This window comes from Anser anser (genome assembly GCF_964211835.1).
Source record: "Anser anser genome assembly, chromosome: 4".
In the NCBI taxonomy this organism is placed as follows: Eukaryota; Metazoa; Chordata; class Aves; order Anseriformes; family Anatidae; genus Anser; species Anser anser.
Genome location: NC_139724.1, coordinates 25,205,239 through 25,232,289, shown reverse-complemented (window position 1 = coordinate 25,232,289; position 27,051 = coordinate 25,205,239). Strand labels below are relative to the sequence as shown.

General features: G+C 36.8%; 1 long non-coding RNA gene across 4 annotated transcripts; it reads left to right on the top strand.

Annotated features, from left to right (window-relative positions):
* Positions 1-5,587: 5,587 nt before the first annotated feature.
* On the top strand, positions 5,588-25,476 carry LOC310899221. Of its 4 annotated transcripts, none has more exons than XR_014584088.1 (8): positions 5,588-5,620; positions 16,577-16,651; positions 17,933-18,139; positions 18,884-19,030; positions 19,822-19,920; positions 21,128-21,203; positions 21,335-21,394; positions 23,328-25,476. It is a non-coding gene; the product is annotated as an uncharacterized lncRNA (long non-coding RNA). The 4 variants fall into 4 exon arrangements; XR_014584090.1 differs by lacking the exon at positions 23,328-25,476 and adding an exon at positions 22,319-22,545; XR_014584087.1 differs by lacking the exon at positions 21,128-21,203.
* The last annotated feature ends 1,575 nt before the right edge of the window (positions 25,477-27,051 follow it).

Here is a 27,051-nt window from a genome sequence, read left to right as displayed (position 1 = left end):
AAATAACTTTCTTAAAAATAATTCTTGATCTTTGAGTTTGAGAATGAAAATGAAGCCTGATCCCAGTCTCAAGGAAAATACTTTTTTTCATCAGTATCTTTATTTAAAACAAACAGACAAACACACAAAAACATGTATTTTCTACTAGTTGATGATTCTGAAACCCCTTCTGGGAACAGCAAGTCATGTGGCTGAACTGGGGGGAAAATGCACTCAGACCCCTTGAGTATTGTACTGCTTTGCTCTCTGATGGCACACAGTTCACTTCCTGGCCTCTGCAGAGATGGCAGAAGAAAAAAAAAATAATAAAAAAAAAAAAGAAAACAACCCTTAATGCTAAGGAACGAATGTGGAGTTCAACTTGAAATACAGGGAAGACAGTCTTTCAAAAGTTGTAGCTGTATTTAGCATCAGAGTTCATGAGATCCACATGTCCCATCTTCTTTTTCTACAAATCCCAGAGGGGAAAAAAAACATTTATTATGATAGCCTGAAAGGAAAAAAAAAAATGTCTGTTCATCAATTTCCCCCTTCTTTTAAGAGATAACCACTGACTCTACCCGTATGTTATCTTTATCCTGAGGCAGCAAATTTATCATAATTTATTCTGGTATATTCTAAATTTACCATGTTGATTACCACTGTATAAACAACGTCTGGCATTTGCCTCAGCCAAAGAATTGAGGCTGGCGCTGATATGGAGTAGAGATCTGTGGAAGAGCTTCAATTTACTGAAGTGGCTGTAATATCAGTACAAACACCAGAGATAGATAGCAAAGGGTATGATGGTTTTAAAGGGAAAAAGAAATAAGGATTCTTCTCCTGTGTAATGCTAATGAGCCACTTACTGAAATGTATCTGTTTGGAGAGGGAAGTCCAAATGACACAAGGTTAAAAAACATTAGAAAGTGGTCTGCAAGTACAGTGGACTGGACTCTTTCATGGAAAAGCTGCTTTTAAGGCTTCTTAGGGATCAGTGGGTAAGGGTTAAGAAAATCGGGTTAAGAAAATCTTTTTGTAATTACTGCCTACAAATATAAGCACTAACATGAAAGCATTCTCATAAGGTTGGACTGAAACCAGTCCTAATCTTAGGGACTAGAAAGGATTTAAACCAAAAAAGAGAGGGGGTTGCCTTAACTGGAGATAAATTTCTATTTACAGGAAAAAGCAAACTATTTGATGAATTGGCCCAAACTGTAAATTTACTGAAATATAATTGAAACTCCACACAAGCAAATGGGTGAAGTGAATCCTGTGTCTGGCCCCTCATACAACCTCAAGGTTACTCTTTTCTTCACAGCTCAACAGTAATTCTAATTTGCATGGCAAATTCTGAAATGAGAGTCTAAATTTATGAACAAAGCTTAGAAATAATATAATGAGCTCTTTTATAGAATAAGCATATTCAGGATTTCATTCGTTACTCTCTTTCCTGATATTCTGTTTCTCTGTTGTTTTGTGCAGTGTATTTATCTGAGAACCACATCTTCTCCATTGGGACTGGGGGTGAGTTGCAACTGGATTTAATGAGGCTACAAATGTCTAAATGACTTCCCTGGCCAGGATTCCCATCTGCATTTTTTTTTTCTTTTTTCCTTGTATGGGACATTCCCTGACAAGGTACAAAGTGTGTATATTAAATTTATTGACCTAAAGTTGAAAAGAACTAAATAGATTACTCAATAGTTTATTATATGTTCCTGGTTCAGAGATGTGGTTTCCATTGTAAAATAATAATAATAATAATAATAACAATAATAAAATTTAAAAAATGATACCAACTTGCCAGATCAGAGCTATAGCTTGTGTGTTTGCTGATTAAAATGAAAAATTAGCTCCTGTTATGTGTAGAGTGCACGCTGTCATTTTCTGTGTGAACATGAGAGCTTTTGGGCAAGAACTGTGTACAAGCTTAGCGAATGCACCTCTGGAAGCATCTTTGAAAATCTGTCTCTAATATTCCGTGGTTTTGATTGGAATTTTTTTATCTTCGCTTAAGAGTGTTAAGAAAATCCAGACATGAACTAAGTTTCTGATTTTCTGAGTTAAGCTAGACAGATAAATTCAAATTGTTTTCCTCCAGCTTGGCACTTTCTACTGATTCCATTGTACTCTGCTTTTCTTCCTGTACAGACAATACTTAAATTTAATATCAAAATATGATTCATTACTAAACAGCAGTGAAGGAAATGGACAAGGATATTTTAGAGTGACATCAATAAATGTACTTTCATCTGTTTTCAAAGACACAGTGCATACTAATGGAAGTGAGGGTGTTAAATGTAACTTGTATATAGGAGTTACGGTGTCAAGAAAATTCTAAGTATTTGTCATAAAGCCATAATTTCCCTGAAGCTCATGCTTAACTTTGATTACTCAAATTGTATGAGTATCTTCTTAAACTCATAACATTGGTTGCTTTATTTATCAAACAGGAATGAACAAAACCTTTCAGAATTAAGTATTGGAATGTATTTTTCATGTATCAGTACTCAGATCTGTCATTTTAGCCTCCATTCAGCATCTTTGAGGCATTATAAAATATATAATATATATTGAGGCATTATATAATATATATATATATAATTATAGTTAACGCAATAAGAAGCACGATATGTCTTCCAAATAAGAAAAGGAAAACACGGGGAACTTAGATAACAATACATAAATAAGTAAATATATAATAATACATCAGAACCATTCCAATGTGTGTTTGTGGATGTTGCCATGTGAATAGCAAGATCAAATCTCATCCATTCAGCCTATATCTAGTTAAGTGCAGCAGCATGCATTAACCTTTGCACTCACCACCTCACCTCTAACATTACATGCTTGAAGGTGAGCACTTGCCTTCTGTGCTTGGCTAGCGTGGAATGTGTGAAGCACAGCGGTTTTCTTCTGAAATCCAAAGTTAGTAATTATGGTGTTTGCTCTTTATAGGTTTGTATTCTGTTATAGAGAAGCTTTTATACTACAGTAGTATGATATCTGATTTGTGTGGCTTATTTTCTAGTTCCTGTCAACTAGGAAATGAGGTATTATGAGAAGAGCTGAAATTGTATATTTTTCTGACTGAGTCATTTGCTGGTGGGCTCAGAGGAAGCTATAAACCCCTGTAATTATGGGCAAAATCAGCCTCCCACCTCTCTGCATGGGTGAGGTAAGAAAGAAAAGAGGACATCAGGACTCAGCTCCAGCAGTGAGTGGCTCCTGGATCCCTGCAGCACATTTTAAGCATCCTGGTGAGCAGGGCTACAAAAGGCATTTAGGACAGCCAAAAGCAGCTGTGGGAGAAGTTCATTAATCAGCTTTGGCGGACCTCAGTGGCAACTTTTCCAAAGTCTATGGAGCAACAGTGCTGACTGCTTCAGTTTCGTTCCTCTGCATTCTTTTTCCTGAGCATTTGGGCAGTTTTCTTTGGCACACGTGTTTTTCCTATGTTTTTCTAATAAATAAATAAATGTATAACCACAGTGTTGCTCCTGGTGCATACATGTGCAACTCCACAGTATATAAGAGATGTGTATGTGTTTAGATCATGAACTGGTCTTTTGCCTGTGGGTTTGAAGCACAAATTAAAACAAGTGCAAATCTCTGCAAAGAGAGTTTATCTATCAAGCAAAAGAAAAGCAATAAAAGGATTTACTCTTAAAGTGACAATACCCTGCATTCAGCAGATCTTGTAATATCTCGCATCTGATAAGCCATATGCTGTGATTCTTTTCCCCTCCTTCTCCATTCCTGAATCTTAAACAAGGGTTGCTGTAAAGCCAAGGGTTTCTGTGAAGAATCCTTCTATGAGTTCATTTCTGTGTTGTATTATAAGTGGTTTCTTCATAAAATCTCTAATATCAGCTTCTTTGAATGCTAAGTACGTGTTTATAGGAATTGATTTTGACGGAGCAATTTAAAATGCTAAATTTCTCTTAATGCCATGACAGTCTTCTGTGACTTGAAGACAGAGACGTGTTCCTATTTGATAGTTTCTGAATAATCCTTGCAATGAATATTGTATTTGGGATAGCTAAGAAAAGATACAATAACCCCTTCTGAACAGTTTGGAGGGCTTTCTAGCTGGAAGACAGAGACCGAGTCTTTGCTAATGTTTCCTTTAAAGACCAACACTGTGAAATGTAATATTTAATTGGAGAGTTCATAACAAATATGCTTTGCCAGAAAAATAAAGCTGTGCTAATCTGTTTTGTGGTGTAGCAGTTTCTTCTGTGGCTTCAGCAGCTAAGCTGTATATCCATACCCCAATTTGGGAAGCAGTTTGAGATCATTTAGAACAGCATGGTTAAGAATAATATGATAAAAAAAAAATCAGGTATTTTCGTTCACACATTTCATGTACTGCCATGTCTCTAGTAAAGTCATGAAGAAAAGATTGAAGTTCTTTCACAAAATATAGTTTATCCTTAAAATACATGTAACATTGTCTTGTAATTTAGTAATTACTACCAAAATAAGCTAACCTTCATCCAAAAGAAGGGTGTCTCTTTCCCTTAACAAGCCTGCAAGTTGGGAGACAGGCCAACAAAATAGATATAAAGGGTGCGCCATTGAATTTTAGAAGTAAAATAGTGTTAGACCTCCCGTTTTTGAAATGGCTAGCTAATAAGTTGTTAGAGGCATAGAGACTACATGACAGACTTTGCTGGCCACAGACCCATACCGTTCTGGGTATGATGGAGGGGGTGATTGCTGCAGGGCAGAGAGGGGTTTTTATTGTCTCGGAGATCAGATGAACTCCTCATACATGCTCATGGCCACCTTTGGGGGTGGCACAGCCATCTCCGAGGAATGCACTGGCCAAAATCTCAGCCATGCACTACAGTATGACAGTGACTGAGGGAAAAGGGCACTAACACTGTGAGGTGACTGTGGGTTTCTCTTGGCATTGTGTTGGGTTTTATTCTGGGGAGGAAAGGAAGAGTGAGAAGCTGGATGGAGCAGCTTCCTGAGAATAAATGAAACCACAGGAAAAAGTACTGAGCAATGTTGCCCTGGGTCCTTCAGCCTACCTGAATATACATTGAACAAAACACTCTGCAGAACATGCTGTTACATGAAAAACTCCTGAATATTGTTTAGCCTGGGGGAGCCGGGTGGAAAGGGGAAAGTGCCTGTTCAAGGAATAGATTGCTTCCTGCCTACACAGTTCAAACCACCATGCTCTGATGCACTGTAGGGAAAGTGGTGGAGGTGGCAATATTAGCATTTGGGGGGTGAAATTGCTACCATAAGCAGCAGACAGGTCTCCATTTGCAACTGATTTATGAGATTAAGGACTGAGACACATCACAGCTGTCTTCTGGAAGACCCCTTTATAAAATTCTAAAAAACATGGTGTTGATTTCAACATCCAAATACTTCTCTGGGTACCTCTAGCACAAATGTGGTGGGGGAAAAAACTGAAGATGCCATAAATAGACCTGGCAGTCAAACAGCCTATATTTCCTGTGAAAATTGCTCTTTACATGAACGCTGAAGTTCCACACACCTGCTTTGCATTGTTGACTTACTTTCCTGGAAGTTTTTCTTTAAATTCAGACACTGAAGTTTAAGCAGCTGAACTTCTCAGCTGGCTTGCCAGGACAGACACAGGATCTTGAAGGTAAAAGTTAGGCTTCCCAGAATAAGATCACTGTATCTGTTTAGTTTTATCCATATATTGCAAGCTGTTTCTACTACGATGAGTCTAAACATAAAAAAAAAAATTATCTCAGTCTGTTTATATTTTCATCCTTTAATTTAAACAAGATATTATGATGTCTTTGTATCTAAAGTAAACACTTGCTGCTTTGACACTGCAAAATGTGATGCTGTAAACTAACTGGATCTTTTCCAGCTCTACCTTGTGTGCCTTGGCTGGCCTAGGACCAGGTTTTAATGTTACTATTGGGACTACATTTTCAAAGTAATAAACAATTAAACAGTAGCTATGTGGTGGTGAGGAATTTTTTTTTTTTTTTTTTTTACTGTAAGACTTCAGCTGGCTCAGGTTTCTGTTTCCAATGATTTTACAAGCAAACACTAAATTCCTTCTTTTATTCTTTCCTCAGATGACTTACCATCAAAACAGGGCAGGCAAAGTTCAATATCAAAATTTCATACAAGAAATTAATTTTTATTAACAAATTAAATCTGTGAAATAATCAATCGCACAGAACCAGACTTTTTAAATCAAAAGTCTCTCCACTACTATCATACTTTCTATTGATGACAATGTAACACTGAGACTACATACTTCACATAATTTCACTAAACAGTAAGTTGCTTTAGTTTGATTCCAGGCAATGTGACTATGGCTATTTCACTGATGAAGATGAGATCAATGAGGTATTATGGGCCACAGCTGATTTTTTATTGAGTTTTTGCTTTGATTTTTTAAAGGTAAAATGGCTATAGAAAGAATTAAGAAGGGAAAAATGCAACAAAGTAGCTTGTATTTTACTGGAAAGGATTGTACATTATAATGATAGCTCTGTTTCCCTCATGTTTTGTGCAACCTGTTGTGATCAGGAGCGTTGTATGCACTAAAAGCAAAAGACATTGTTTTCTGAAGAAGTCTAAAAAGCATACTACAAGATAAAATAAATAAAAAGTGTGTTAAAGATGATCTGTTGGTGGCTGGACATGAAGACAAAAATTCCTCAGCATGAGGATTCCAGTCATGGAGGAAATGATGTAAGAATGAAGGGGAAAATAGCTTTGAGAGACACTTTGCAGAGTATTCAGTACTGAATTTTACACTGTCATAGACATAGAATACAGAAGCATGTATAAAAAGCTGTTCCCATTCTGTCATTTCATACATTCTTGGGCACATATTCAAGAGTGTTGTACCCTTTCAACTCATTTATTTTCCCTTCTGGCTCTCCAATTGGAAGCTGCATGCTCTCTAGTACATTTAAATGCCTAAGGGTGTGTCCCATGGAAATGTCATACAGTGCCAGTGCTCCAGAGGTGATATTTAGACTGTGGTCCTCTGGTGTGCTGAATTTAATGATAGCACAGCACTCATTATACAGCTGGAATAATGTATGAACTTGTTAGTGGTGGTAATCCTTTAATTCCAAAGGAACAAAGGATAAATATAAGAGCAAAAAGAAAAACAAATGTCATTTTAGAGCGAGGGAAAGGTTTACTGACTTTAAGGTCTCATCCTACATTTTGGATGCATTTTTTAGTGTTAGTAGAAGTACTAAGTAATAAAGAAAATAATGCTGGAAATCCTGAGAATAAGTGGCTTTCATTTGTACTACTGATTTCATTGCTCAGCAGGGCTGTCAGCAGCATGTCATGCCCAGCCATGATCCCAGAGCTGCAGCAGGTGAGTCGCTGGCCTGACCAAACAAATGAGCAGAGGCCGAGGACACAGCTGCTCTCAGGTGTCCTTTCCCAGTTACCTGTCCCTGTAAGAACTATCCAAGCCATTTTATTTCCTTCTCTAGCCCTTCCTTACACTCGATACAGTGCCGCAAAACTCTAACAAGCTTCATTTTTGCATGGAGGTGAAAAAGCAATGCTTGTCCTTGTCAGCTGAGAACAAGACTGTCCCACAGGTAAAAATTGTACAAGATAATCCAGGAAGCCCTTTCCCTCCACTTCTAGGTAGACTTTTTTGTGCTGCTTTCCCAGACAATTTTCTAAAGCATCCAACTGTAATATCACAACTTAATCCTAGTGAAGCTGATATTCTTTCCACTGACTTTTAAGAGCTTTGGATCAGGCCCTGAGTAAATAATGAGAATTCCACCTCAATTTATGTTTAATTTCCAAACTAAGCAGTTATGTCTTCCATCTTTATTCTTTATATTTTTTCGTGACTCTGCTTGTTATTTTAAGGAAGCAGTAATATATACAGCATCTATATACACACGGTTCAATATATATACTCCCTGAAGTCCAGCGGATTTTCTTGGTGAAGGGATGAATATATGATTGCAAGAAACTCTTTAGAGTTCATCCAGAATACATTGTTGCTCATTACTATGTAGGCTGGATTCAGTCGAAGGTGTATTTAATGGTAATTTAAGTTTTTCTTTTATACTAATACAAACCATGATAAATGGTTCAGCAAAGATTCTCAGGGAAAAAGAAAGCCCTCTGTTAGTATCTAGCTTGCTGCTTAAGCCTGCAAAAGTCAGGAAATGTTAATATATGTTCAATAACAAGTTAAAGAATAAAGCCAATTATCTCATCTACTGACCAATGCAAAGTTGTTCCCAACTGCACATTCCCTAGTGTTCAGTTCCAGAACTAAGTGCTTTTGATTTCAGTCTGGTGCATGTGTGCATTTATGCATGGGCCTTTCAGTACAAAATCACATAACACTAGAGATATTGGCTTCTCCTTTCCAGTTTCCAAATTAACTGTTGTCTATGAATGATATCATCACTGGCATGCTGTCTGCAAGCTGTTTTTGCCATGACATGAAGTAGTCTGCATCATACTGTACATTCTGTCACACACTAGCTTTCATTTTCATTTCTGAGTGGAAGGAGAAATATTACCTTTGGAAAGGGTGGCAGTGGAGGAAGGAGAGCACCACTTGGCAGAGTTGGTTGTGGCTGTTGTGCCATAATGAAACCTGCTCTAGATATTGGCGTAGATGCACCACACCTCTCTGCAGGGGTGGAAATTAAGTCCCTTAGATAAAAAGAAACTTAACTGAGATTGTGTTACCTTAGTTTTGCCAAATTTGAGATTCACAATCAATGGCATCTCCAGGGGGGAACTGGGTTGCTAGATGCCTCTCTCCACTAATGGTAGAAGGGGTCTACCTGCCTAATGTAGATACCCCAGTGTCTGTGGTTAGGTGGACATTTGGCAGGGTGGGACTTAGTAGAATCTTCTGATACTCAGAGAACAATAATGAAGATTGCAGGGAAAACTTTCCTTACATAACCATCACCTATGTAAATGGTTTTTGCCAAGGCATACTCAGGGAAAAGAAAAGAGGATTAGACCACATGTACCGCATAAGGTGGTACATAAAACCTTAAGTATATAAACCTATTGGCTGTAACTTAAAGTTTTTTTTGTTTGGTTGTTGTTTTTTTTTTATATCTGTACAAATCACACTTCTGGCATAATTTAGAACAATTTGCTAGCTTTTCCCTTTCTTTAAATGACATAATAAATTGACATATGAAGCTCTTTTTCAGAATGCTTTGTTCACTTAATATACATAAATATAAAATTAATATTTTACTAAGAACTGCCAACTATGTGTTTTATTAGTCCTAGCAAAGCAAGGAAGAATAAAGATGGGAAAAGCTGTGGGCTGGAAGACGTGGAGAAATGACCATGGGAATATGCCCGTTGCACTTCAAATTGGGTTTTTGGGATAGGAAGAGCAGGGAAGGCACCGCCTCCCTGAAAGTGGGAAGTACCACAGCAAGGACCATAACATGAAATGTCTTGTAGCTCCAGCAAATGTAAGAAACAGAGGGAAGGGAGGTGGAAGGATCATTCTTTCTCTTTATTTTAACTTTTAACATGAGCTGTGTAATGTCTGTTCATATATCTTCTTCACACAGATCCTAATTCAAATTAAGTCACTAGAGGCTTATTATAGAAAGAAATAATGAGAAAACAACAACAACAAACACAGAACAAACAAACAAAAACCTCCCCAGCTGTGATGAAAGTGTTTAATTTTGAACAGAATATAATGCATGATTCAAAAGAAAGCGGAGGAGGGTGGGGAGGAAACCTGAACAAAAACCCCACCTTTCTATTCTGAACAAGCATACACAGCAGTCTTTCCCCAGATGTGTCCTTTTGCACAACAAGCCTGGGAACATACTCCATTGTGACAGTCTTTGTTCAGCCCCACAGCTGCACTTTGATTTCATAATTAAACCAAATTAACCAAGAGCTCTGTGCAAGTGCCCAGCTTGTCATTTAAATGTTTCTTTTTGGATGTCACTGTGTCCCTTTTATGGATGTGCTTCAGATTTTACATGCATTTAAAGATGAAAACAAGTTCATAGTTCTAGATTATGTATTAATTGGCTGGGAAATGCTGTTGTTTATGCAACAGCTACCTGTTTTTATGACCCTGCTAAAATATAGTCTTATTTATAAGCAGCCCTTGCTGAAGGCCAGAAGTGTAAATTTGAGATACTTCTTGCCCTGTGTAATGTCTTAAATGAGTTGTGATGTTTTAATGAGAGCACTCGATTATCTGATATAAGTGATCATGTCAAGAGAACATGTTGTTTGCTTCATGCTGTGATATCCTGGCTAGCTGTAACTATAAGAACAATTGCTTGTAGAAAGTAATTAAAACTGGACCTGGACAGTGACTATAGTATCTTAGTGAGAAAAGTCAGGTATCACGTTTGAACAGCAGAATTTAATTGATATCTTTGAATGTAAAATATTTATTATCCTATTTTTGTTTTTCGTATTATAAACGAAGAAGATGGAGCTGCCTTAAGCTTTGCTATGTGTATATCCATTGCTGATTAGTTGGTGAAAATAGCTGCAGACACTGAAGATAAATTATTTTACCTGAGATATATCTATATGAGCTCATAGCCTGTAACTTACAGTTATAGTCAATAGAGAGAGAGACATTTGAAATCATACCCTACGTTGACCATTTATTTCATTAATTATAAAAGATAATCTAGACGACAACTTTTGCTGTGGATGTAATTGTGAGCACGCAAGTTTTTAAATCTGATCAGATGATTCCCATCCATGTAAGTACTGTCATGAATACAAGACTCAAATCTTTGCTGTTGGAACAAGGAGTCTGAAAGGGGTTTTCTGTGTCATGAAATATTTTAAAACTGAAGAAATGCAGATACATTGAGGTAATGAACTCCAGTTAGAAATTATCTTAAGTCTGCAAGACAGCAAAATAGCAAAAGCTATTTTGTTCTGCCCCAGAAAAAGGCATCATTGGTTTTCTGGAACATACAGTAGTTACACAAACATTCTGGAACATTTTGTAGTTATACAAAATGAACTTGGCCAATGGGTAGGGCCATTACTGAAATGTCTCCTGTACTCTTATTTGAACTGTTACTAGAGGTGCAGGCAATTGCAGGTAACTCAGGTTGACACCAGTGAACAAGAGTTACTAATTATTTTTAACTCTGTTTTGTGTACAAATTTATTTGCCCAAAATAACCTCTGAGGTATGTGCAGAGTTAAGCAACCAGGGAGAGAAGAATGATGGCAGTAAGCCCACTGTTACCTCACGTAAAACCTCATAAGGCAGATCTATATCTGCAATAGAGCCTTTCTGCACATTGTACCTAAGAAAAAAAAATCATGTAGCTATATTATTGTGAGGGACAATTTTTTAAGGTAAAACCCCAGCCATGACAAAGCTTGGCAGAAATCTGTATCTATTTCCAAATATGAAACTTGTGCTCATGCCTTTGTCCTAAAGCATATAAGATTATTCCAATTAATTGCAGTATCCTCAGAGCTAGTTTGATCAAGCCCAGAGACTGGGCATTTAGCTTTGTTTCTCTAAAGATAAACTAAAGATAAAACACATTTTTGTGTGTGTGTGTGTGTTTGTTTTTAAAGGGGGAGGGGATAGAAAGGATATGTTCCTTACCTTTTTCTTTAGATGTACTACAAAAGAATAGAAACTGGGAGAGGGGAGGCAATGATAACTGAAGCCAGAAAGCCAGTTCTGTGCAGTTCTGTGCTGTGCATCAGTACAATGCTCTGAGTTGCACAAGGCTTTTGTAGCTAAGGTGTTGGCTGTTTCTAGGAATTTTTCATTATCACATAGACAAGAAAGAGATGAAACAACAGAACACAGGAAAACAAACAAACAAACAAAAAATAGCTCATTGAGAATGCTGCTTCTAGTGGCCTATTTTTTTGTTGGTGGTGGTTAGTTGGTTTCTACTCCTGTAGATGAGAGGTAAAGCAAAGTACTACTTATACTATTTGCTTTGTATTCATAATTTCTTATGTTAACTAATTTGAAACACCTGTGGACAGCTTTCCATGGGTACTGAGCCTTTGTGATTACTGCTGAAATCATTCAGTGCTGTTTTTCAGATTCTGTGTATTTAAAGTCTAATTTCTCACAGAACTATGTACGTTAAGATGGTCTCACAAACTTATGAGTGCTCCTGATTTGATGTTTTGGTTTCTGTATGAGGATGAAAATGAAAATGTCAATAACCTCATGGGTCTTAATAATAAGGTACTATAGAAATAAATCTGCAAAGCACTCCATTAAACTTGTTGTGAGGCAGAAACATGGAAGTGGGTATAAAAACATGAAGTTCATGGATTTTGTGTTCAAGGCAGGGCTTGGATGATATGCTTCTGTGTAATACTTAAGCATACAAGGAAAGCAGATGACATAATAAAGGCAGTGTTATGATTACACCAAATAAAACAGGAATCCTGTTGAAAATCTAAAGTGGGATCATACAATTAAAGCTGGATAAATGTGCATTTGCACAAAGAGGTGACCGCTGTGGGTAGCTTGCATGGATTCAAGCAACACCTTTCTTGCAGTTTCCAATATAATCCATTGGCCTTAATCTTTATTTTCTATAATAATCTCTATTCTTTAGAAATAAAGAAAGAATCTTCAGCCTCTCTTTATGATCTAGTATTCTCTAGAGGGATGCAAGTTATACAGTGTTTTGCCATTTTGTTAAAAGTTTTGTGAAAACTTATCTTTGCTTGTAAGTAAGATAGTTTTCAGGAAACCAGAGGTGTTTTCCAACAAAAGCTGGCGTATGTAATAAGAACCCCATAATTCCTTGACAACCTTTGTGGTTATAGGGAATCATTTTGCAGTCTTCTCTGACACCTTAGTGCATCAAATTATTGTCAATATTGAAATGGATTATGCAGTTTTTGACATTTGCAGAACAAATCTATAAACCTGTAAGATATTTTACTATCTGTGTCTTATAATAGGTCAAAAATTCAGAGCACACTGCTTGGATTTTATCCACCTCAGATTTCACATTTTCAGAGAGTACGTGCTGAATCTGAGAGATTTGATACCAATAAGGAGTAAAGAGCAAAGTCTAAATCAGGAGACCTGAGTTTCTCTGAAAGTTTCTCTTGAGTTTTCTTCTGGAGTCACTCCAGCCACATCCTAACTCTGTATGAAAAAAAGATTCTCCCAACCCCTCCTCCTTTCATGTCTTCTTTCCTATGGGGAGAAAATCTGTATGCGGATTCCAGATGAGAGACACATCATCTTCCTTACACTCTTTCTCTTGGGATGAACAGGAGCACCTGACATTTCTCACCCATGCACTAGGTTTGACATAACCCGTGTACACATTTTGTGTGGCTCTTGCCAAGTAGATTAGGGAAATTGTTTGTTTGTCTCCTGTTCTCCAGAATGAGTGACCAGTATTCAGTGGGGACAAGGGTGGTGCGCTGCTCTTTATTTGTATTCCTGTAGTGCCTTTAAATTCCAATTATTTGCCATGACCTAAAGGTGCTTACTGATCTATATGCACCATAAAAAAAAGGACACTACATAAAAATATAGCTCTTGAGCAATAAATATACTATAGTCTTGGAAATGATGCGGGTTCTTTTAGGTTGCACATCTGAGGATGTTGCCTGAGCTCTTCACTGCAGAAATTTTGGCAATTTCTTTTGTCATTTTAGAAATACCATATCTTTATAGAGAAAAGATTGAATTACTCTGAAACGTGCATAAAATGCTTTCCTGGCTGTGGTTTTGGCACATGATAGAGGAAGTAAGTATAATGATACAGTGTTCCTGATCCTGTGTCCTAGTGAAGTCAATATAAAGCTTTTATTGATTCCAGTGCCTCGGGATCTGGATCTGAGTTTTCAAAAATTTAGCTTCAGAAAATTAAACATGTACTTTTACAAGTAAAGCTTAGAGAACTGTGGGCAGTAGCATCTGTATAAATACAGACCGTATTTCATCTCTTTCAGACTCATTTCTACACATTGCATATATAATATATTCCCTGGTAGTTGTAAACCTAAAGGCCTTTAATTTGTTGATGTCACTTCACTTTCTCATAAACACGAGTTTCCTTGTGAAAGCAATTAATGAAACTGAGATCATATTTCAGAATCTTAGCTGGTGAAGAGATAACAAGAAGGCTGCAATATATATATGTTAATATAATTCCCAAAGCAGAATGAAAATCTCAACTTTAACAAAGTCAACAAAAACATGTTTCTTTTCAGATTTAATTTCCATGAGAAACTATGTTAAATTAAAACCTTCCAGTGCAGTGTCCTTCAATTTTTTGCATTTTTACTACCTAGAGATCAAACAGTTTGACGCAGCAAAAATTCTAGTGAGTTAGGAAGAAATGCTGATTGGTTTGTTGGCTGGTGGCCGGGGGAATGTTATGACCGAGTAATTATGTGTTCTGGACAGATGTATTAACCAGGCTTCGAGCTGGAGCCACTGGATATTATTTTAGTCATAAGACTAGAGGAACTGAATCATTTTCAAAGAGCTGGCTGGCTGACACTGCTTTAGTGATGCCTGTTCCAATGATTCTTTGGCAACAACTTCCAACGCTGCACTTATGACACAGTAAACAAAAACTACATTAAAGGTTTGTTTTTTAATCATAAAGAAGTTGAACATTTCCACTGAGCTTTTTTGCTATTTATCAAGAAGCACTGAAGGCTATTGTAAAGCTTCCATCCTTGTTTCTCTCAGCAAAGAACTGGAGCTGTTTAGCAAAACTGTTTGAGATCTGGTGATAATAAGAATAGTTCAGAATTCAAGGTTTTTATCAAGTCGTTGACTTCTTATCACTAAACCTGCTGTGTCATATTTATTTATTCACCCACTCTGTGAGGTGAGCAAGAATGTTTTGGTTTGGTTTGGTTTCATTTGGTTTTTGACTGACAAGTAGAATGAGGGAGGTTTTCATTATCAGCTTCAAGTTAAGAGGGGGTGAGATTTCTCCTGTTCTGGTAAGTAATAAAATTGTTTTGCAAGATCCTGGAATATTATACTGATAGGCATAGAAAGTAGTTGGAAGGGGAAAGAAATTTGTATTAAAGGCAGTCTTTACTGAAAAAAATGTTTCTTTTACTTGCAAAAGGGGATAACATCTGCATATATTAGTATTAAATCTGTTCTAAAAGTGATCCTTGAGATATTTCAGCAGGATTTGTGACCTCATTATCAGGCATTAAAAAGGCCTTTGAGCTTCAAAGAAATGTTATTTGGTTCACTTTAAGTCACTCGATTCTTGCAACTAATTTACAAATGCCTGTTGCCAGCATTGGGTGTTTGGAGTTTTTCATAGTTTGAATCTGCACACATCCCCAATCCTTTCTCAAGGACTCTGCATGGAACAATAGCATGTCAGTACGGAATGGGAAAGCTTCTGTTGTTTTGATTTCTCTCTACAATGATGGATTATGAATGTAAACTGTTATGCAAGGTCATTTTGAACATTGCCCTGGAGGCAGTATGTCAAGTGAAGCACAGCAAACAAGTCAAAGTTTCTCTTTCTTGGAATCAAAATGAATTTGAATAAGGAAGGTGTTTTTCTGCACTCAATTTCTGAGGACACAGTATGTGGCTGGAAAAATATGGATATGTACCTAGGGTCTTGGCAGCTAGTTATAGGAGACTTGAGAAGCAGTTTTATTTTTAGGTTTCTACTCGTTTGACTGTGGTAAATGGGGGGTCCCTCCGTGCACCAAGTTCACCATTTGTAAAACAGAGGTGATAAACTGTTGGGGCTGACAACAGCTACTATAGGGCTAAATGCCTGGGGGTTGTGTTTTGTTTGGTTTGTGGGTGGTATGAATGAATGAATACTAAAAGCCAATGTGAGAACCAATGGCAAAATGCTTAACAGGAGAAATCATGCAATAGACTGAGATCAAAACTCTTCTTTTAGAATTGTGCAGGGGCAAATTCTTCTGGTCCCTGGTGACCCAGTGTCTTTTGACAGTTCTGTGCATGTTACAGTGCCTTGTAATTTGTAGACCCTGACCAATTAGGAAGGAGCAATTTGGCCTGCATGTTTGTCTTGCACTCTACTGCTGTGAGCAAAAGCATGGTTTTGTCTGAAAACTTCCCCTCCACATACTGATGTATAAAACTCTGAAGTCAGAGCTTGTAAAGCAGTGACGAATGAAAAAGTTAGACGCTGATTATGTGTTTGTTTTCTTTCATTATCAAGGTAGCACAGTGTTTCAGGAAAATGCTAAGATTCTCTCAGAGAGAGAAAAACAGGAAAGAGTTTAATTGGGCTCCTGTATAAGTACTTATTTTTTTTTCTTTTTTCTTTTCTTAATATTTTTAATAAACATCAACTTGTTGCCAGTGCTCCATGAACATTAAAGGTTGCAAAATTCTATGTATTTCACAGTTTGATAGAAACTTAGCAAACAGCAGCCAAACAGATACTTTTCTAGTAAGGAACAGTTGAAGGAAGAGTCAAGAGATACCTGTATGCTTCTGTTTCTTTGTCAGTTCAGTAATGAATGGGATCAAAGCTCTGTTTTAGGTCTTCCAATAGTTTTTCTTATCCTGAGAAGGCTTGAGTGTTTTTTTTTTTTTTTTTCTTCTTTTATCATGGCATAGGCATACACTTAATTTCCTAAAGAAGACTTTGTGGTCTACGTCTTTGTGTGCATCCATGCATATACATCTGTCTGGGTAAGTGCATAAATGATGCAGATTATTATCTGCAAGCCATTCATTGGAAGACTAACAGACAAAAATTAAAGCCCCAAGTGGCACTTCTAAATTTGATCCGAACTCCCAATGAGTCTGGCCAAGACAAGGTCTGAAAATGACTTCAAGAACTGCTTTCTTCAGTGGGCCAAACCCAAAGCAGCCCAAGTCAATGGGAAACTCTCCATTTGCATTCATCCAATGTGGAATGGGCCCAATGGATCCACCAGGATGATGTGATGAGACTGTAAGTGATCGCATATGCATAAATGAGATCCTGCTGTCATACATGCCTGAACTGTGTTCATTTAAATCCCCAGGACACATATTGAGTTCTCAACAGCCATTAATTCCTTATCTGTCATAATGAGCTTAAACTGTGAGCTGAGGTCCCTGGAAGTTTTATGCAAGTTTCTTCTTTTACTTAAGTGGAACAAGTCAGGCTTAAAAAAAAAAAAATCACGCAAAACCAAAACCAAAAATCAACAATAGTACTAATAACAAAAATTTATCCTTCTGGTTTAGTTGTAATTTCTCTTCTGGTACTTACATCTGAGATGTTAACACTATGGCCCAGACACTGAACTCTCTTGAGGCAAATATGTTAAAGCTTTATAGATTACAGTAATTATTATCCCATTTACTCTGGGAACATGTGAAGAGATACAGAAATGAACAACATGATGAATAAATCTACTGTAACCTGAAGTAAGAGTTTTTAAAGATAAAAAGTGGAAGGGCATGGGACTTCAGGGCTTGCACTTCTTTAATAAAGCATGCTGACAATAGTGTCAAGCAACTATAAACCTTATACTAAAACTATATATTATCCTACAAATTGCTGTAAATGGAAATAAACAGCGGTGCTCGGGGCAGCTGGCTTTAGTTCATACAGAGCAAAACAACTGAGAGTACGAATGAAGACCGTAACTTTTCTTCCTTTAGTTAATACCACTAGAACTAAGAAATGAACATTAGAAATGCATTCTGTATGGGATATATGAGTGTGCATGCAGAAATGGGGTGGATAAACGCCTTCAAGCACAGAGATCAGCCTTACATGGTTGTAGTGTTACTTGGTAAATGGTCCACTGGCATAATTCTCAGAGCTGAAAGCCAACAGCATATTTAGAGGGCAATCACTGAGAAGTGACATGTCGTTGCTTCTTTGGTATTTGGAAATCAGCAGGAGGTAGGAGCTGCTACCTTGAAAGAAATGAAATCCTGCTGACCTGCAGATTAATGCCATCTTTCCTCTTTCAGCCGCAGGAACTCTTGGATCCTGGATATCTTATAATTTTAGGGAAGGAAAACAAAAAAAAACAAACAAAAAAAACCATACACACACAAAGAAACGACATTCAGTACCATCTTTAAAAGGCAGATTGTTTTCCTCTCTTGCATCATATGTCACTGAAGCAAAGTGCCACCTCTGCTTTCCGCATTGCCTACTCCAGCTGTGACATACAGGTTAGTTTGAACCTTGGCTGGTGGGTTGCTTTTGAGTGATTAGATTACGTGGGCGATTTAGACACTGATTTACTTTGCCTTGTTGTTTTGCTATTGGGTTTGGGGGATTTTATAATTTTTGGATTTTTTTTATAATTATTATTTTCAGCACAAGAACAATTTGGAAGATTTTGCAGCTTTTAAACACATACACAATGGAGGCAAAATCTGATTTACAACTTACGGGAGTATATGCTGAGAATAAATCCATTACCAGTATTGTGTTACCTGAGCACTAAATTTGTGTTTATACGGCCACCACATGAGCATTTCTATTTTCTTACAAACTAAATCCCTTTTATACTGGCAAAATTATTGACACAAATATAGTATGGATACAAAGAAAAGCAGGCTACAGATGAAGATATTTTGTTTTGTTTTCAAAACCAAGAAAAAAATTGAAATTCTGGTGCTAGTGGGTTAGGGTTGGGGATGTTTACATGAAAATTTGAGTCAGGACTAAAACAAAAAGAACATTTTCATCCTTTCTGATTAGTAGATGTTTGTACAGCACTCTGAAGATGAGAGGCAAGTTAAGTGTTATTAATTAATATTCTTTCAAGATATTTATAGGATATGTATAATATTTATGCATTTATGACAACAAAAATGTTTCAATATAAAAGTGAATTATCCCAGAAAAAATGCCAAGCTTTTGATCTGCTTGTACATCACATCACTGCAAACCTTTTCCTTTCAACCTAGAGTTACATTCGAAAGCAGAAAGATATACAGCTGACGTTTCAAACTGAACGACACTACGATAAACTAGGGTTTCTCCAGAAGATAAAATACATCATAAATCGGTGTAACGCTTACCTCATTTTAAATATTACTGTCTCCTTTTATCAGGTAACACTATATAACCTCCCTTTACCTCCTTTCTTCCCATATTTTATTTGGTATATTAATTCTGAACAATGATCACAACCAGAATTTTTTTTAATTAAAATCAAATATATGGCTTTAGAGGCTTAGGTTATCTGATAAAAATATTTTAATTAAAATAAGATACCAACTCTTTTAATTCCTTGATGAATTGATAATAATTGGAATGTACAGTGTTAATTTTAATCTTCAGCCAGTTTAAAGAAATAATTCTTACCCTTCCTCAAAGTCAAAAAATAAATAAGTAAAAAGAAATCCCTCAAGGAGAGAAGGAATCTCTGGCCCAATTGGCTTTTTTACTGCAAATTGTCACAAAATCACCATTTAAAAAACAAAACAAAAACTGAATATATTTACTTATAAAGATATTTAACTTTTGACTTGTTTCTCTTTTCATAGCACTCTACCTATACAGAAAAACTCTAGCTCTTACAAATGTACTTGCTCTACAAAATGCTGGCTCCATCATAATCAATTGTGAAACAGATTTCACTGCCGTGAGGATTTCCCCTGGGTCTTGCCCTAAGGAAAATGCATGTAACCCAGACAAATTTCAAACCCAGAAAATTATTTGTATGATGGCTGTCACGGAGCAGCTCTGCAAAGACCCGTTAGAGGAATGCTGAGAGTAGGAAATAAAATGCAAATGTTTCAAAAACATACAAAAACAGGAATAAGAAACTAAATGCAGATTTTATTATTACTGTCACTGCTATTAATATTGTAAACCACTATGAGAATAAATTCTTTTTCAGGTATTTTTAAGAACTTGAAATTCACACTTACCATCAATGAAGTTTAAAATACAGTTATAAAACTCCAGGTCAAATTTCTATTTGGAAACTGATTTAAGGGTAAGTTTTTAAAAATAGATCAAATTTTTAGGAGTGGTTAATTATCTTATATGGGCATTCAGGTTAACATGAATTTGATAACCGGGACTGAAACAAAATTATAGAACTTGTTTGGCAGGTATTGCAAGAGTTTGTGTAGAATTTAAGAAAACTTGGAAATATCAGATACATGTGCGTGAGTTACTGAAGAAATGTTTTTCCCCCTTTGAGTTTGTTATACTTAATTAGATATTAACTCCAGGTGGGATGTCACCTGGAATTCTTTCATTTGGAATGATTGATTTTTAAGATCTAATCCGTTTTGATAAATCGCTCTGTGAGCATGGCTCGGTTCAGAACAGTGATTTAATTCTACTGTGACTATTCTGACCTTAAATATTAAGCAAGCATGAGATACTCAGAGAAAACTGTTATGGACTACTCTTCTGAACAGAAACATTTATATTTAGTTCTTTACAGAAATTTGAGATCTTTATATTTTTCATATCATTAATCAAAATTAATTTACCACAAATAAATTCTGACTGGTTCTTTTCATAATAAATTAATCTACATACATACTCTGTTTAAGCCACTGAGAAAATAAAAAGCTGAGAAATGGAGAGCAACTGTGTGTGCCATTTAATACTCTGTAAAAGTAAAAACTGCTACTATTTATTATGCTACCCACATAAAAAATTGCACCACCTATGCATGTTAGCAGACCAAGTATGCTAAAAGCATGGATGCAGATGTCAGGTTATGGAAAGTTATTCTCTTCCTTTAATATGCCTCCAGCCTAAGCAAACACCTTACGTGGGCAGCTAGATAAGTACTGCAAGTTGTGGAAGAGCATAACACCAGTGTTAGTGGGAATTGCTGGCCAGGGTTCATTCAGCAGCTAAATGAGACCCTGAGATTCCAACTGTCAGAATTTAATTCCTTTGTTCAGCAGCCTTAACATGTACACTTTCTTAACATATGTATAGTTGATTACTCACACTTCTTCCAGATCTTGCAAATATTCCTGGACTGAAGTTCATTCTTGTGGGTTTTACGGGTTGTTTCTAAATTTGTTCTCGTCACATCTTTTTGCCTTGATCCTGTAGGAGAGGAAGGGCTGAGGATTTATTTATGCGTGCTATTTATTATTTTAACTGTTATTTCTGCAAAAGTCTCATAAGTTCTAATATGATTTGCCATTTTGAATATTTCCTGAACTTTTAAGTGCATTTAGGATATGAGGGAGAACAAAACTTGATTTGGTATATCAATAAAGTCATGGACTTGAATTTTAAAAGCAGGTAAGTAACTCTTTAATTCTTTGACATGAAATTAAAAAATGTTGTGCCTGAATTGAGGCAGCTATTTACTCATAATTTAATGTTATGACTTGACACATTTGCTTTCCTAATATCTATTTAATAACCATTAGGTAACCAACAGAATTAAAGAGGCATTCAGTATGGATGTTTCAAATCAACACCAATTCTTGGTAAGCAGCATTCTATCTTTAGGGTAAAATGCATTTGTTACCAGCTCCCAAAAAATATATTACGTTGGTGCTTTTTAGTCTCTTATTTCTGTCTTTTTAGGTCTGTGGCAGGAAAAAATAAACGAACATCAGCATACAAAATTACTCTTACACTAGGTCAATGGTGTGTTTTAGAAACAGGTTTGCAGGAAACAGACATCCAATAGCTTTTACTTGTCTTTCATCTCATGTCTATACTGTTTGCCTTCATAAGACAACAGTAACAGACAATATGAAGAAATTCATGTTGCTTAGAAGTTATGTCAGTCTGTGCTTTTCTTGAGCATAACTCTCAAAACAACATATTTCTTATCTCCTCTGTTTTTTCTTTTTAATGAATCGTTCTTTTATTATCTCCCTTCACAGAAGGGCAACATTTGTTTCTTTATTTTGTATATGATGTTACTACAATAGATAACAGGATATTGCAGTCTTTGTGATGATTTAGAACCAAGGGGGGCTTCTTTCTTTTTCTCTTTTTTTTTTTTTTTATGTGCCATTTCTTTACCTCATTTGCTTTTGGTTTTGCTCATGCTGGATTGACCTGCACATATGCTGTAGACAGTCTTCTGGCTTGCATGCACACACACACGTGTGGTGCATATACCAACGGGATCCACGGCCACATTCTGCATGCATTCCTGCAAACAAAATTCCTCTTTCTTTTGAAAATTTGGCTTATTGATGTGTCTTTTTACAAGGAAAAAAACAAAACAAAACAAAATAAAAACAACTAAACCAAACAAATCCAAACAAGAAAACACAACAAACAAAAAACAAACACTCAAATTCAGCATATCCTGAGAAAGGAATGCTCAAAAGTGCTCAGCAAACCTGAGAGGGGTTTGGATTCAGGACTGCTTTTCACTTCCTTTTTTTTCACAGAAGAAATCCTAGTACTGGGGGAAGAGTCTTCCAGCTCTGAAAAATATACACTCCTGTTGCAGTGGCTGCACCCGGAGCACACGATTAATACAGATTTTGTTGATTAATCAGTACATGTTGTTAAGAGTACTTTTTGTTTTTCTGGTGATAAATAAGTAGAAATAATCATACAGATCATAGAAAAATAATATTTCTAAAATTAGACATTTTTTGCCAGTTAAAATATGAGTGGAATAATTTGCTAAATAAGCACAATACTTAATTTTATATTCAGTTTTTATAAAAAATTTTATCATTTTGAAAGAAAATGTTCACAAAATTCCTTCAGAAATACATACATTTTACTGGGTATATGTACAACAAAACAGTAAATTCATGAGATTGTCGGTTTAAACATTTTGTTCAGAAATGAGTTATATTAATGAAATAGTCTCTTTTTAAACAGAAATAAAGGAAAGAATGTTTAAATATCACGAACATCACCACCACATTTTGCATTTTATGAGTCTCTGTCATTCTTTAAATGACTTTATTCCCCAGTCAGAGAATAAAGATCCAATTTCTAACTGTGCTTCACTGCTCAAGGTATGAAAATTTCTTAAAAAGGAAGTATAGGATCAATTTACTGTTAAATGTATTACAGAAGTGAAATGTTAAAACGCTGCAATGGTATGTTGGAAGCATTTAATTTTGATAGGCATGATGTATAGCTAGGGAAGTAAGTGTACTCAAATAATTATGCTGTCTTTGAAAGACTAGGCAATTTAAAAGTAGATTATCCAATGAGACTGAAGTAGTAGTTGTCAAATTTTCAGGAAGTAATTAAACAAGCAGAGGTTCTCTCTTTTTTTACTGGCCGTTTCTGGGTTGCATAGGGATTATGAAGAGAGACAAGAAAAATGACAGAGCAGGCTAAACAACACATCAAACTCCCCTTGAACAAAACTTTTTTTTTTTCCTTTCAAAATTACACACAAGCAAAGTAACATTTGTAATATTTTTCTTACAGGTATCAGAGAAAATGTTGCTCTTTGGAAAAACAACAGACAATAGATTTTATATTATTTTTTGAATACCTCACAATGAAATCCGTGTTGCCCCAGAAGACTAGTTCCCCTCTTTAGATTTGGGCTTTTTTTTTTTTTTCCAGGACTTTTGTTTAGAACCAGGCCCTTCTGGTTGGCTGCCATCTGGCACTTGGCCTTTCCTTTCAGAAAGTAGGGCTGCAATTGTTTCTCCAGCTGCTGTCAGTGCTCCACACCACTCACAGGCTGCCTCCATCCTCTGGCGTATGCAGCCCAGCTTTGTCACACTCTGCTTTTTTCAACGCAATAGCTGCCTCTGGTTTTCTCAGTGAGATAATGCCTCATAATGAGCAGCTCTTTGCCTGAGCCTTGGTTCAGCTGAGAACGGCTGCTGCCTGCCCTTTGGACTCAGAGTGATGATGTATATCAGCATCCCACGCTTGTGGTCCAGCACAGGTATGCAGTTAGGTGACAAAATAACATCCAATGGCCAGCAGAAACATAGAAGGCAGGGGCACACCTTTAGCCCCACTTCACTTTAGTTCCCTTTTCACTTGACTTGCTTAGGGATGGACAGAATTGCCCAATTTTTTATGATCTTCAAGACAAAATACTCCATGGAATATTCTAATATACATGTAAATGCAACTCTATGCATCTTTTGACTTGATTTCTTAAATTTCTTTCAAACAGTAAATGTGGTTCCCCCTCCTCCCCAAACAAACAAGCAAACAAAAAATAACATAATAATAAATTTATAGTTTATTTATTTATAATAATATATTTATTTATAATAATAAAATGTGTGACTGAGCCCCTACAGATTTTAAATAACAGTGAGTCTCAGCCTCCCATTTCCTTGGCATCAGGATAAGCTGAGCAACCACAACACAACTGTGCCACTATTTTCATTTAAAGTAGATATGATGGCTGTTGGTAAGGAACCTGATCCGGTGATCACCAGAAGGTATTTTTAGGGGTCATCCATTCGATGAGGAACTTCAGGAGATTTCTGCAGAGAAATTTATACTTTCTAAACTCATGGTTTAATTATGATTCTGCAGAGACAAGTTCACGATACACAGGAAACTTTGAAATTAAAAGTACACAGGCATGGAGTTGAAGTAGTATGGACAGAAATTGGAAGTACAATTAGATGACTAAGTCCAAAACAGTGACTCATAAATCCTAAAGCTGTTATTGTGTTTAATCCATAGTGGTGGCTTTTAGTTTTTGTCCCAAGGACAGGTTTCAGCACCCCTAAACAAGTCACACAATATTTAGTGGGTCTGAAAATTCTTATCTAACTATCCTCATAACCAACCCCTGAGTATCTAGGCACTAAGTGTTGTATCAAACCAATGTTTTCTGACTTTAGGAAGATGAGAAAAGTGATTTACCCACTGCATGTGTTCTGGAGCATCTCTAACAACATAACCCACTCTCATACTTCACTGTAGGAGGAGAAAAGTTCTGTAGTTTTTCTTTCTTGTCCTCACTTCCATGCCAGTGCCTTATAGTAGTTAGGGTCAAATGCTATCTATCCCAGGGAAAAGAATAGCCAAATTTAGGTTTGCTAAAATGGTTGAATACTTTGAACTATGGCTGAGTTTTGGATTCTGTAGCAGGATAGAAAGCCCTTAACAGCAAGTCTAATTCAAGGTTGAGATTTGACACATAGACCATTTTTTGAGAGTGCTTATGTATCTTACATAATTTGTTTTTAAGGCAAATAGAACTGAAACATGATGCTCTTTCAAATACAGCATGCCTTTAATATTGTTTATGAATTTGTAGCAGTAAAGTATCTAGTTCTTGGCAGTAAGATGGAATTCATGGTGCTTTCTTAAAAAATAAAAATAAAAAATATATATATAACGTGAAAAAAAAAAAAAAGAAACTATGTTCTTTAAAGTGACTCCATTTCAGCTGTGCCCTGTTTTGTCCAAATGCCATCTCATCACCAAAGATATGTTCCTTAATTTGTATACACTGAGTTTCTCTTCAGGAAGGAAAATAAATAAATTAAAGTTCAACATACAACTGTGCAATTTTGTGTGTTTGTTACTGCTTTTCATTCTGTTCTTGACAGGCACATAGTGACTCCCAAAAACAGTCTAGCCAAAATTTGCAAGACAGCCAAACCAATAAGCACTGCCAGAATATTAAGATGTACTACTTCCACTACAGTGCTCACGAGCTGTTTGGCAGGATGGATAGCTCAGGTGAATGGAGATGCACTGCTTGCTTCTAGAGCTATACTGGTGGTACAAGCCAGCTCACATCATGGCACCATCCCTCGTGGTCTAGTACCAGGACTGCTCTTCATGAGCCCAGGCTACCTATTTTCTGCTTTTGGTACCAGCTCACCAACCATCTCATGTCAGCACCCTCCGAACATATTCCGTAATCTGTAAAAGCAGGAATGCTGGAATCTGGTACATGAACGTCCAGCCAAGAAAGTGGCTTTCACGCTTATTCTAAAATTTCCACCCATCTCTCTCTGTGTGTTCCAGTAGAGCAGACTCCAGAGGACACATCCGACCCTAGGTGAGGGAGCAGATCAGATCATTGCAGCAGCTTCCTCTGACAAATGCCTCAGGAGAGGCAGTAAAAAGCACCCCTGTCCTTGTAGGATCCTGTGCCCAGGATCCCCATTGCCCTGCACAAGGCAGTAAGTGACACCAGAGACCACTTGGGGGGATTCTAGGTCCGTGGGACTGGCCTCTAAGAAAACAGGAAAGGAAACTAAGTATGTCGGATAGACAGACCAACTCTTTAATTGCCTACAAGTAGTCCTTTCTGTCTTGACTTATTCCAGAGGCATTACATTTCTCCTGCCAGCAAATTGCTGACCCTGCCACTTTCAGTTGCCTAAAGAACTAGCTCTCCTCCCCTCCAGCCAGGGCTTTGGCCACTCTCTCACTTGGTGCTAGGATGAGTGTGGAAACTACCCATGATGTAGGCAGAGCCAGAAAAGGCTCTCTTCACCTTTCTTACCCTCTCATACGACAGAATAATGCAGGATTTCTCGCTAAGACATCCGGATTTATAGATGTTTACCTCACCCTTTAAACTCCAAACTGCAGGATGTAGACCCCGGGTGAAAGCTGCTACCTAACAGTGGCCAAGGTGCTCAGCTGCAAGGGCCGACAGCTACCCAGGGCATCTCCTGGAGCAAAATCTCCATTTAGAAAGTGCATAGTTACCGGTCCAGAAGATAATCCATTAACATTTCCATAATTAGCTCTTCAAAGTGAACTTGTACACTGTCTTTTCAAAAGTGGGTATCTGAGAACATCAGTAAGAAGATTTTGTTTTCTTTCCAAATTTTTTGAACTGTGCACCTGGAATATTTTCTCTTCCTCTCCTTGCAAATGGTAAAATTCAAAAATTAATGGGTTTTACATTTCTGAACAGTTTTCCATTTCTGTATCAAACCAGCATATTCAAAACATCATTTCCAGCATTTGGAAAATAGAGACATTAAGAAAATATAACATTAGAGGAAGGTGATAGCTCTTCTGCAATTGTACTATATGCTTAGGTGTATGCACTACACTAGAAGGTGTTAATGACACTAAAGAGGCACTTTCCAACCTCTTTGTTCCTGGTAAACCCAGATAGGCACCTACATATCGCAAATATTATACAGCAATTCTAAAGACATTCCAGCTTGCATCCACAATATAAGGATATTAACAGGAG